The sequence below is a fragment of the Pseudonaja textilis genome, chromosome 5, assembly GCF_049901715.1.
Source record: "Pseudonaja textilis isolate UNSWEBS1 chromosome 5, rPseTex1.2, whole genome shotgun sequence".
NCBI classification, from domain to species: Eukaryota; Metazoa; Chordata; class Lepidosauria; order Squamata; family Elapidae; genus Pseudonaja; species Pseudonaja textilis.
In genome coordinates this window covers 73,309,231-73,319,785 of record NC_141994.1, presented here as the reverse complement: position 1 = coordinate 73,319,785, position 10,555 = coordinate 73,309,231, and positions in this window count along the sequence as shown.

Here is a 10,555-nt window from a genome sequence, read left to right as displayed (position 1 = left end):
TGTTTCACTTAGCAACAAAAATTTGTTGGTTGTAAATCGGAGGGCTCCCTGTATATGCTGACATTAAAAAAATTCATTGGCTTTTCCTTGTCCGAAGCAAGCCAGGAAGGTGACAAATGCCCCCAAATTTTGATCCCTTGGCTGTCGGTATGCTACAATGGTCGTAAGAATGAGGACTTGGTTTCAAGTCCCTGTTCTCAGTGCAGTCGTAACTTCGAAAGGCTGCTTAACGAATCGTTATATAAGTCGAGAATTGCCTGTATTGATTCTGGTTGTTTGAAGGCCAACCACGAAGGCAGATTTGCTTTAAAAGCCCTAAATCCAGAGGGATTTTGGTCCCAGACACGGAATTCAAATGGGTTGGGCCGTTTGCAATTGAGAAAAATAAAATAAAAAGGCCCACCGTTAGCATACGGTTTATTTCTCCTGCTAGGGAGAGCGTGTTCTTTAAACCTTGCGGTGATTCATTAACTCGGATTTAGGGTGAAGCCTGTTGCGTCATCCAAATACACAGACAATTGTCAGCCCCCCCCGGAAAACTTTTTTTATTATATGTCCATCTTGATAAGAAATGTAGGCAAATATCCGCTAAGCCCAATTGCTCAATAGGCGTTGTGCAATCCCCTTTCTGGATACGGAGTTGAGATTACTAGATTTTATCCGATCCATTTTTATTTTTATTTTTCCTTTGAACTTTCAATGATGAGGTCTGTTTAACATTCTCTTTTACCTGTGTTTCTCCAAAAATAAGACTTGGTCATAGATAGATAGATAGATAGATAGATAGGGAGATAGATAGATAGATAGATAGATAGATAGATGATAGATAGATAGATTGATGATAGATAGAATGATGATAGATAGATGATAGATTGATGATAGATAGATAGATAGATAGATAGATAGATAGATAGATAGATTGATGATAGATGATAGATAGATGATAGATAGATTGATGATAGATAGATAGATGATAGATAGATTGATGATAGATGATAGATAGATTGATGATAGATAGATAGATGAAGATAGATATAGAAGATAGAATAGAGGTGTGTCATAGAGAGGGAATAGAATTTAGAATTTAGAATAGAATAGAATAGAATAGAATAGGCTGGGAGGTGATTGCCCCTCTCGTAAGGTATAAAGGTCAGGCCAAGATGACGAAACCTTTGCAGGAAGCAAAGTCATTTTCTCGGTTCAGATTCATGCTTGAAGCTCTTTGTACTTGGTTGGTTGGGTTTTTTTTTCCTAGTTCAGTGGACTCTTCTGTTATTGGCAGCACTTCACAGGAAAAGAAAGGTGGGTGCTGATCTCGAGGGACTGTTTGAGATTTCTTACCGGTTGGGAATGAAAATAAATTGCCAGCGTTTGCAATAAAACAAGACTTGTTTTTAAAATAAGTGTGTGTGTAATTATGGTCTCAGAAGCCTCGGTCAGAGCAGTCCGTAGCAAATGCTCACCGAACTGGTTGTTACACCGGTTGAATTGCACCCCTGATGCAGTTGTATTATTGCACTCATGGCATATACTTATTTACATTTGATTTCTGATTTCCGATTGACCTCACATAAGCCAGACAGGGAGGGTCAAAGGAACAGATGTGGCCCAGGGGTTATGAAGCACCCAGGTCTGCTGTAGTATTAATGTTAACGTCTACGGAGATGAGCCAGGTCATAGTTGTACCCAAAGGAGCTTTTTCAAGAGGCAACTGGGGTCTTGTTAATCTTCGTTTTGCTTTTTCATCACAAACGGAGCAACGTGGCCTATAGTACGATGGAGTGAGCCACGGCCAGATTTGTACATTGGGTAAACAAAACAGCCATGTCACAAACGCATGGCGCAACCTAGGAGAAAACAAGCCCATCAGAGTTAGATTCAGCTGTCCATCTGCATTTATAAGACTAAAGACCACTCAATGTAGAGATTTCAACGTAGAGAAAAGTAAAGTCCTACATTTAGGCAAGAAAAACCCAAAGGATACATATAGACTGGGTGAAACCAGGCTTAATGGCAGGAACTGGGAGAGGGATCTTGGAGTCTTAGTGGACAACCAGCTAAATAGGAGCCAATTATGTGCAGCAGCAGCCAAAAAGCTAATGAAATCCTAAGTTGCATTAACAGAGGGATACAATCCAGATCAAGGGAGGAACTAATACCACTCTATAAAGTATAAAGCACATCAAAGAATGTCCTTCCTGCACCAACTCAGGAAGCTCAAACTGCCCAAGGAGCTGCTGATCCAGTTCTACAGAGGAATGATGGAGTCTGTCATCTGCACCTCTATCACTGTCTGGTTTGGTCCTGCAACCCAACAGGACAGACACAGACTCCAGAGAGTAATTCGGACTGCAGAAAAAACAATGGCTACCAACGTGCCTTCCACGGAGGGCCTGTATCCTGCATGAGTCAAAAAGAGGGCTGTGGAAATATCTACAGACCCCTCACATCCTGGACATAAATTGTTTCAACTCCTACCCTCAAAATGACGCTATAGCACCCTGCACACCAGAACAACTAGACACAAGGACAGGTTTTCCCGAACGCCATCACTCTGCTAAACAAATAATTCCCTCAACACTGTCCAACTATTTACAAAGTCTGCACTACTGTTACTGTTAATCTTCTCATCACTCCTTATTGCCCATACCCCGCCCCCCACTTGTGGCTGCATGACTGTAACTTTGTTGTTTGTATCCTTACTATTTATATCGACTGTTTCCTAGTATGATTTGATTGCTTATTGTACCCTATGACTATCATTAAGTGTTGTATGTTATGATTCTTGATTCTTAACGAATGTATCTTTTCTTATATGTATACTGAGAGTATTTACACCAAGACAAATTCCTTGTGTGTCCAATCACACTTGGCCAATGAAGAATTCTACTCTACTCTACTCTACTCTACTCTACTCTATTCTATAAAGCCTTAGTAAGACCACACGTAGAGTACTGCATCCAGTTTTAGTCACCACACTATAAAAAAGATGTTGAGACTTGAGAAAAAGTGCAGAGAAGAGCAACCAGGATGATGAGGGGATTGGAGGCTCAAACATACAATGAACGGTGGCTAGTCGAGGGAAGAGAAAGACCAGGGAAGACAAGAGAGCAGTGATTGCTCTCTATTCTATTTTCTATTCTATTTTCTATTCTATTCTATTTTTTAAAAGGAAGGATCTAAAATCGAAAGAGAATAGGGATGTCAGAACGGAAGACTAAAACAGAAATGCTATAGAAATATATAGCTGTATAAATGTATTTAAAGTATGTATTTTATGCCATAAGATGTGTGACAACAAGGATTGTCAGGATGATTACACCGCATCCAATGTTTTTAATAATTTACTTAATAAGTTTTGTATTAAGAAAGAAAGACAGAAAGAAAGAAAGAAAGAAAGAAAGAAAGAAAGAGAAAGAAAGAGAAGGAAGGAAGGAAGGAAAGAAAGAAAGAAAGAAAGAAAGAAAGAAAGAAAGAAAGAAAGAAAGAAAGAAAGAAAGAAAGAAAGAGAGAAAGAAAGAAGGAAGGAAAGAAAGAAAGAAAGAAAGAAAGAAAGAAAGAAAGAAAGAAAGAAAGAAAGAAAGAAAGAAAGAAAGAAAGAAAGAAAGAAAGAAAGAAAGAAAGAAAGAATGAGCTCTGTTTTCAAGCGGCCTTTCAACAAAAGCTCGCAGGATCCTCGCAAAGTTATTTTGTTCAAGCCGATCTGGATTCAGAAACGCTGTTCAAAGCAAAACGTCTGGGTTTTTTTTTTCCGTGTCTGGCTGTGCGTGATGTGCCTTCAGAAAACATCTGGCGCAGACCCGACATGTTGTATGAAAAAGAAATGAAATTGAAACAATCCAAAGTGTAATTGTCTCCAGCTGCTGGGCCGCACGTCAGACAGGACATAAAATGAGAAGGGACCCCACTTGACGGTGCTCGGTTGATGCCAGAAAACAGAGATTTTTGCTTTTCATGAAACCATGACTAAACTTGGTTTTACCGGGCCGGGGGAGAGAAACAAACCTTAGCCTCGATATTCAACCTTCAGGAGAAAACTGTATCTCCAAATTGTTATGGAACGGGGCGGCTTTCTCAGTGAGAGAAATTTGTTTTGATATTCCAGACTCAAAAACTTCCAGCCATCTTGTCCGTAGCTCTGGAATTTTCACGATGGTCCTTCCATCCAAGAGCTAATTGGTAAAGTAGAATATTTGTAGCTCGGGGTTGAAATGATGGGGGCAGATCCTTGGTTGTTTCTTGCAGACATTTCAATCCAAGTGGCCTTAACGGCTCTCTGAAAAGGATGCAAATGACCAGCTGTCTGCAAGGAGGATCAATCCTTCCGTTCCCACCGTCCAAGTCAGAACCGAAGAAGCTTCTTGGATGAGAAGCGAAACACCACAGAGAGGAAGGGGTCAAGCTATTTTTGAAAGCCCCCAGAGACAAGAAATAATGGATGGAAACTGATCAAGGAGAGATTCAACCTGGAAATAAGGAGAAATTTTCTGACAGTGAGAACAATCAACCCATGGAACAGAAGTTGCCTTCGGAAGTTGTGGGAGCTTCATCACTTGAGCTCTTCAAGAAGAGATTGGACTGCCATTTGTCAGAAATGGTGTAGGATCTTCTGCTTGGGCAGGGGGTTGGACTAGATGACCTATAAGGTCCCTTCCAACTCTGATTATCTGTTCTCTGTCTTCAAAGAAAAGCTAAGGAAGTCCAGTTGCCTTCTGAAAAAAGCACCTTTGGGACAGTGGTGGGATTCAAATAATGTTACTACTGGTTCTGTGGCCGTGGCTTGGTGGGCAGAGCGTAGCTTGGTGCGCGTGGCAGGGGAAGGTTACTCCAAAATGCCCCTTCCCTCCCCACCCGACTAACCTGCTTTCCAGCTCCGTTCTCCTGTGCAGGGCAACCAAAAAAGACCCAGCCAATCAGCTGGGACTCGGGAGGCGGAGAATAGATGGAGGCGGGGCCAGTCAGAGGTGGTCTTTGCTGGTTCTCTGAACTACTCAGAATTTCCGTTGCGAGTTCTCCAGAACTGGTCAGAACCGGCTGAATACCACCTCTTCTTTGGGTCAACTATCAGGCCTAGATTCAGCAGTCCATCTGAATTTCAAAGACAAAGGATGCTCTTTGGAAGAGAGCAAAGACCACATCCATCTATCTATCTATCTATCTATCTATCTATCTATCTATCTATCTATCTATCTATCTATCTATCTCTATTTATCTATTTATTTATTTGATTTGTCAATTGTTTACAAGATAATAAGTATAAGTGTATACATAGTTATGAATACATGAAATGGATGCATATGAGAAAAATAAAAAATAAAAGAAACAATAGGACAGGGACGGTAGGCACGTTGGTGCACTTATGCACGTCCCCTACAGACCTCTTAGGAAAGTGGGGAGGTCAATAGTAGGCAGTCTAGGGTTAAAAGTTTTGGGGTTTGGGGACGAAACCACAGAGTCAGGTAGAGGATTCCAGACATTGACCACTCTGTTGCTGAAGTCGTATTTCCTGCAATCGAGTTTGGTGCAATTAACGTTGAGTTTGTATCTATTGTGTGCTCTTGTGTTGTTATGGTTGAAGCTGAAGTATTCATTGACAGGTAGGACATTGCAATGTATGATTTTATATACCATACTTAGATCGGTCTGAAGACGGCGTAATTCAAAGTTTTCCAGTTCTAGAATTTCAAGTCTGGTGGCATAAGGTATTCTACAACGAGTAGAGGAGTGGAGAACTCTTCTTGTGAAATATTTCTGGACTTTCTCAACTGTGCTAATATCCGATACGTAATGTGGGTTCCAGACTGATGAGCTGTATTCAAGTATTGGTCTAGCAAATGTTTTGTAATATACAAATGTTTTGTATATTTCCAGAGAAAAAAGCTACGTAGGATTAGGTTAACAACTCTTCATGCCTTTTTTGGCTATGTAGTTACAGTGGGCTCTAGCACTTCGGTCATTAGAGATGAGCTTGATGATCCAGAGCTTGGATCAGAAAGGACCACTGGTTTGAAAGAGGATCAAAGAGGCCATCTAGCTCAAAGTTGAACAGGCCTCCCTCCACAGAGGAGGAGGGATGTGACACATCTGTGACCAGTCTACAACACAGTCCTTTCCACAGTTCCAAGAAGGCTCCACACCCATTTGCACCACTCAGGTGTGACCCTGAGGACAGAGAGAAACCTCCAAGAGGCCTCAATGACCCTCTAGAAGGATGCAAATGACCAGCTGTCTGCAAGGAGTATCAGTCCTTCCATTCCCCACCATCCAGTCAGAACTGAGGAAGCTTCTTGGAGGAGAAGCGAAAGGTCTTCAGAAGAAAAAACAAAAAAGTCCAGTTGCCTCTTGAAGAAAAAAAATAAAAGCATCTTTTTGGAGGACTGAGAATCTCCGTAGATGTTGAATAGATTGTGCAACGGGTTCAACCCTCTGAATAAATGGGGCGATCCGATGGCTTCTGCCCTTCTGGGAATCTGATGGGCTTTATTTCCTTTCAGTTTAGCACAATGTTTCTCAACTTTGGTATACCTGCTTTTTGTGTCCTGACTAGTGTATTGTTTGAGGACTTCATGGCAACGTGACAAAATGTAATTTATGTTTATTAATTTCTGGGCGGAGACCTGTTTAACTTGCACATGTTTTCATCTTGTATTTTAAATGTTATATCCTATAGGATGCCTGATTTGAATTGTGAGGCTTCTGGCATGCATAAATAAACAAATAAATGCCTGGACATGATCTTATGACATAGTTATTGAATTTTCTGGCATGTTTTTATTCGTTTATTTAAGGTATAAATCGCTTGTCAGCAGGGAGGTATGGTTTACAAACCTAACCTTCCACTTATGTAACCGTGAAGTTGTGATGTTCCAGATGCCAGTGGCATAAACAGTCTTCAACAACATCGATTATTTAAATTCCTGCCTTGTGACTGTTGCTAATTTGTTGATGAACCTTAAATTGAGGGTTTCATTGCTGTTTGACTCGCCTAAATCTGGACCTGGGTGCATATTAAATTGGGAAGTTATTTCTGCGTACCTTATTACAAAGTTTTTCAAACTTGGCAACTTTAAGATGAGTGGACTTCAACTCCCAGAATTCCCTCAGCCAGCCAGCTGGGGAATTCTGGGAGTTGAAGTCCACTCATCTTTAAGTTGCCAAGTTTGAAAAACCTAAGATCAATGGCTTCCATCTTTGATCTTGAAACGCTCATACGTCCCCACCACAAGGCAGCGAGATGGTGCCTTGCAAGTCAAGATGGCGGCATGCTTTAAGAGGAATGGATTTCAACTCCCAGAATCCCCCAGCCAGCATGTTTGAGATGGGTGGGCTTCCACTCCCAGAATTCCCCAGCCAGAAGGCTTTGAGATGGTTGGACTTCCACTCCCAGAATTCCCCAGCCAGAAGGCTTTGAGACGGGTGGACTTCCACTCCCAGAATCCCCCAACCAAAATGCTTTGAAGTGGGTGGACTTCCAGTCCCAGAATCCCCCAACCAAAATGCTTTGAGACGGGTGAACTTTCAATCCCAGAATTCCCCAACCAAAATGCTTTGAGGTGGGTGGACTTCCACTCCCAGAATCCCCCAACCAAAATGCTTTGAAGTGGGTGGACTTCCAGTCCCAGAATCCCCAACCAAAATGCTTTGAGACGGGTGGCCTTCCAATCCCAGAATTCCCCAACCAAAATGCTTTGAGATGGGTGGACTTCCACTCCCAGAATCCCCCAACCAAAATGCTTTGAGACGGGTGGACTTCCACTCCCAGAATTCCCCTGCCAGCAGGCTTTGAGGTGGGTGGGACTTCAACTCAGCCAGAATGGGGAATTCTGGGAGTTGAAGTCCCTATGTCTTCAACCTTACCAACGTTGAGAAACTTTGTGCTAAACCGAAAGGAAATAAAGCCCATCGGAGCTCGGAACTGCCATAATTGAACCTCGTGGCCGCAAGTGGCTATTCTGGCAGCGGAGAATTTCAGCCACCCTGGGAAATCTGACTCAAAAGGAGAGGCCGGCAGATAAGCGCCTCTCCCCTCTGCAGTTTCCCAAGCATTCCCAACCCCTTTTTCCCAGAAAAGATCTGGAATTTTGCTCCCCTGGAGAATGACTGCCTGTGGTCCTTCTCACCCTCCTTGCTCCCTCCAGAGAGCCAGACCTGCAGCCGCATTAAGAGGCGCCCGGTGGCCTGGCTGTCAGATTCCCACACCTCTTTATTTAGCAAGCAAGCCAGAAATGGAAGCTGTACTCAAAGTACTGTATGTAGTCTTTGCTTTTCCTGGCATCTGCACCAGGCTCTGACTAAAAAAGCATTCTTATATGTCATTGGAAGGTGCCGAGAATTCAACGTTATCGGATGATATTTGTTGGCTATTCTAGATTATTATTATTATTTCTTCTTCTTCTTCTTCTTCTTCTTCTTCTTCTTCTTCTTCTTCTTCTTCTTCTTCTTCTTCTTCTTCTTCTTCTTCTTCTTCTTCTTCTTCTTCTTCTTCTTCTTCTTCTTCTTCTTCTTCTCCTCCTCCTCCTCCTCCTCCTGCTTCTTCTCCTCCTCCTCCTTTTTCTTCTTCCTCTTCTTCTTCTCCTCCTCCTCCTCTTTCTTCTTCCTCTTCTTCTCCTCCTCCTCCTCCTCCTTCTCCTTCTTCTTCTTCCCCTTCTCCTCCTCCTTCTGCTTCTTCTTTCTCTCCTCCTTTTTCTTCTTCTTCTTCTTCTTCTTCTCCTCCTCCTTCTCCTCCTCTTTCTTCTTCCTCTTCTCCTCCTCCTCCTTTTTCTTCTTCCTCCTCCTCCTCCTCCTCCTCCTCCTCCTCCTCCTCCTCCTCCTCCTCCTCCTCCTCCTCCCTCCTCCTCCTCCTCCTCCTCCTTCCTTCTTCTCCTTTTCTTCTTCCTCTCCTCCTCCTCCTCCTCCTCCTCCTCCTCCTCCTCCTCCTCCTCCTCCTCCTCCTCCTCCTCCTTCTCTCCTCCTCCTCCTCCTCCTCCTCCTCCTCCTCCTCCTCTTCTCTTTGCATCCATGTTCTCCCTGCCTGAGCAGCTCAGGAGTTTTGAAGCATTGTTAGAGAAGTCAGCAGTTTGGAGGTTCGAATCCCTAGCGCCGCATCATAGAGTGAGCTCCCGTTACTCGTCCCAGCTTCTGCCAACCTAGCAGTTCGAAAACATGTAAAAAAAATGCAAGTAGAAAAATAGAGACCCCTTTGGTGGGAAAGTAACAGCGTTCCTCCATTTGCCTTCTTTGGCGTCGAGTCCTGCTGGCCACATGACCACAGAGATGTCTCCGGACAACGCCGGCTCTCTGGCTTTGGAACGGAGGTGAGCACCGCCCCCCTAAAGCCAGAAATAACTAGCACATATCTACAAGGGGAGCCTCTACTTTTATCTCTTTTTTAAAAAAATAATAAGCCGTGGAAATGTGCAAATCAGAACTTTTGATGCTCTGTTTCCCCAAAGTCCCCCATTTTTAAACCTGTCTCAAATCCACAATGAGAGATGGAAGGAAGTCTACGGTTGGGTTGAGGTCATTTGGCTCCCGGCCACGAGTTGGGTGGATGTGATTTCTACTCTCTTTTGCTGCTACCCCAGACCTTTTCCTTCCTCGGGGACCCACTGCAATCATTTTGGGGGGTGTAAGGGAAACTTTTCTGGGGGGAGGGGGAGAGAAATGTCATATTTTTCTCCCTCAGCCTGTGAGCGGTTCCAGGACATGATTTAATACATCTGGAGGGAATTAAATGGAAGGCAGGGGTCTGCCTGAAGCTTTCCATGTCGGAAAAATAAAACCCCAGTTTTTTTCCCTTTCTCTCTCTTTTTTTTTCCTCCTTTTTTTAATGCCTGGCACGCTCACGTTTTGGAAAAGAAGTGAGCGTGGCCTTCATTAAAACGGAGAGCGAAGGTCAGGAATTTCCAAAGAAAAGTAAAACAACGGCGTGGAACATTATCTCCACTGGCAAGCATACTTTCCCTGTTTTTATTATGTCCAACCATTTTTGTCTGGAGGGGAGAACTTGCCCATTGTGTGGAAAATTCCTCAAAAAACAGAAGCTTGGTCCGTCCTCGACTTATGACCACAAAGGACCCCAATGTTTCTGTTGCTGAGACAATAGTCACTTGAATTTCCCTCCCTTGGAAAAACCTTTCTTGCCCCGGTTATTAAGTGAAGCACCACGGTTGTCAAGTCAGTCACATGGCTGGGACGCTGCGACCGTCGTAAATACGAGTCAGTTGCCCGTTTGATCACATGAGCGCGTGGATGCGACGACAGTCGTGAGTGTGAAATTGCAAAAATATTCTGGGTGTTGAAGCTAGTTCATGCTATGCTTTATATTTATAGAACTAAATTTGACATGGCTATAGTGTGATACAGTGTGATGTAGTGTGGGACCTGGTGGCTCAGTGGCTAAGACGCCGTGCTTGTCGATCAGAAAGGTCGGCAGTTCAGCGGTTTGAATCCCTAAGCGCCATGTCATGGAGTGAGCTCCCGTTACTTGTCCCAGCTTCTGCCAACTTAGCAGTTCCGTAAAGTGGACTGTAGACCGTAATAGGCCATAAAGTGGGTGTGCGGGGTCTCTAACAAT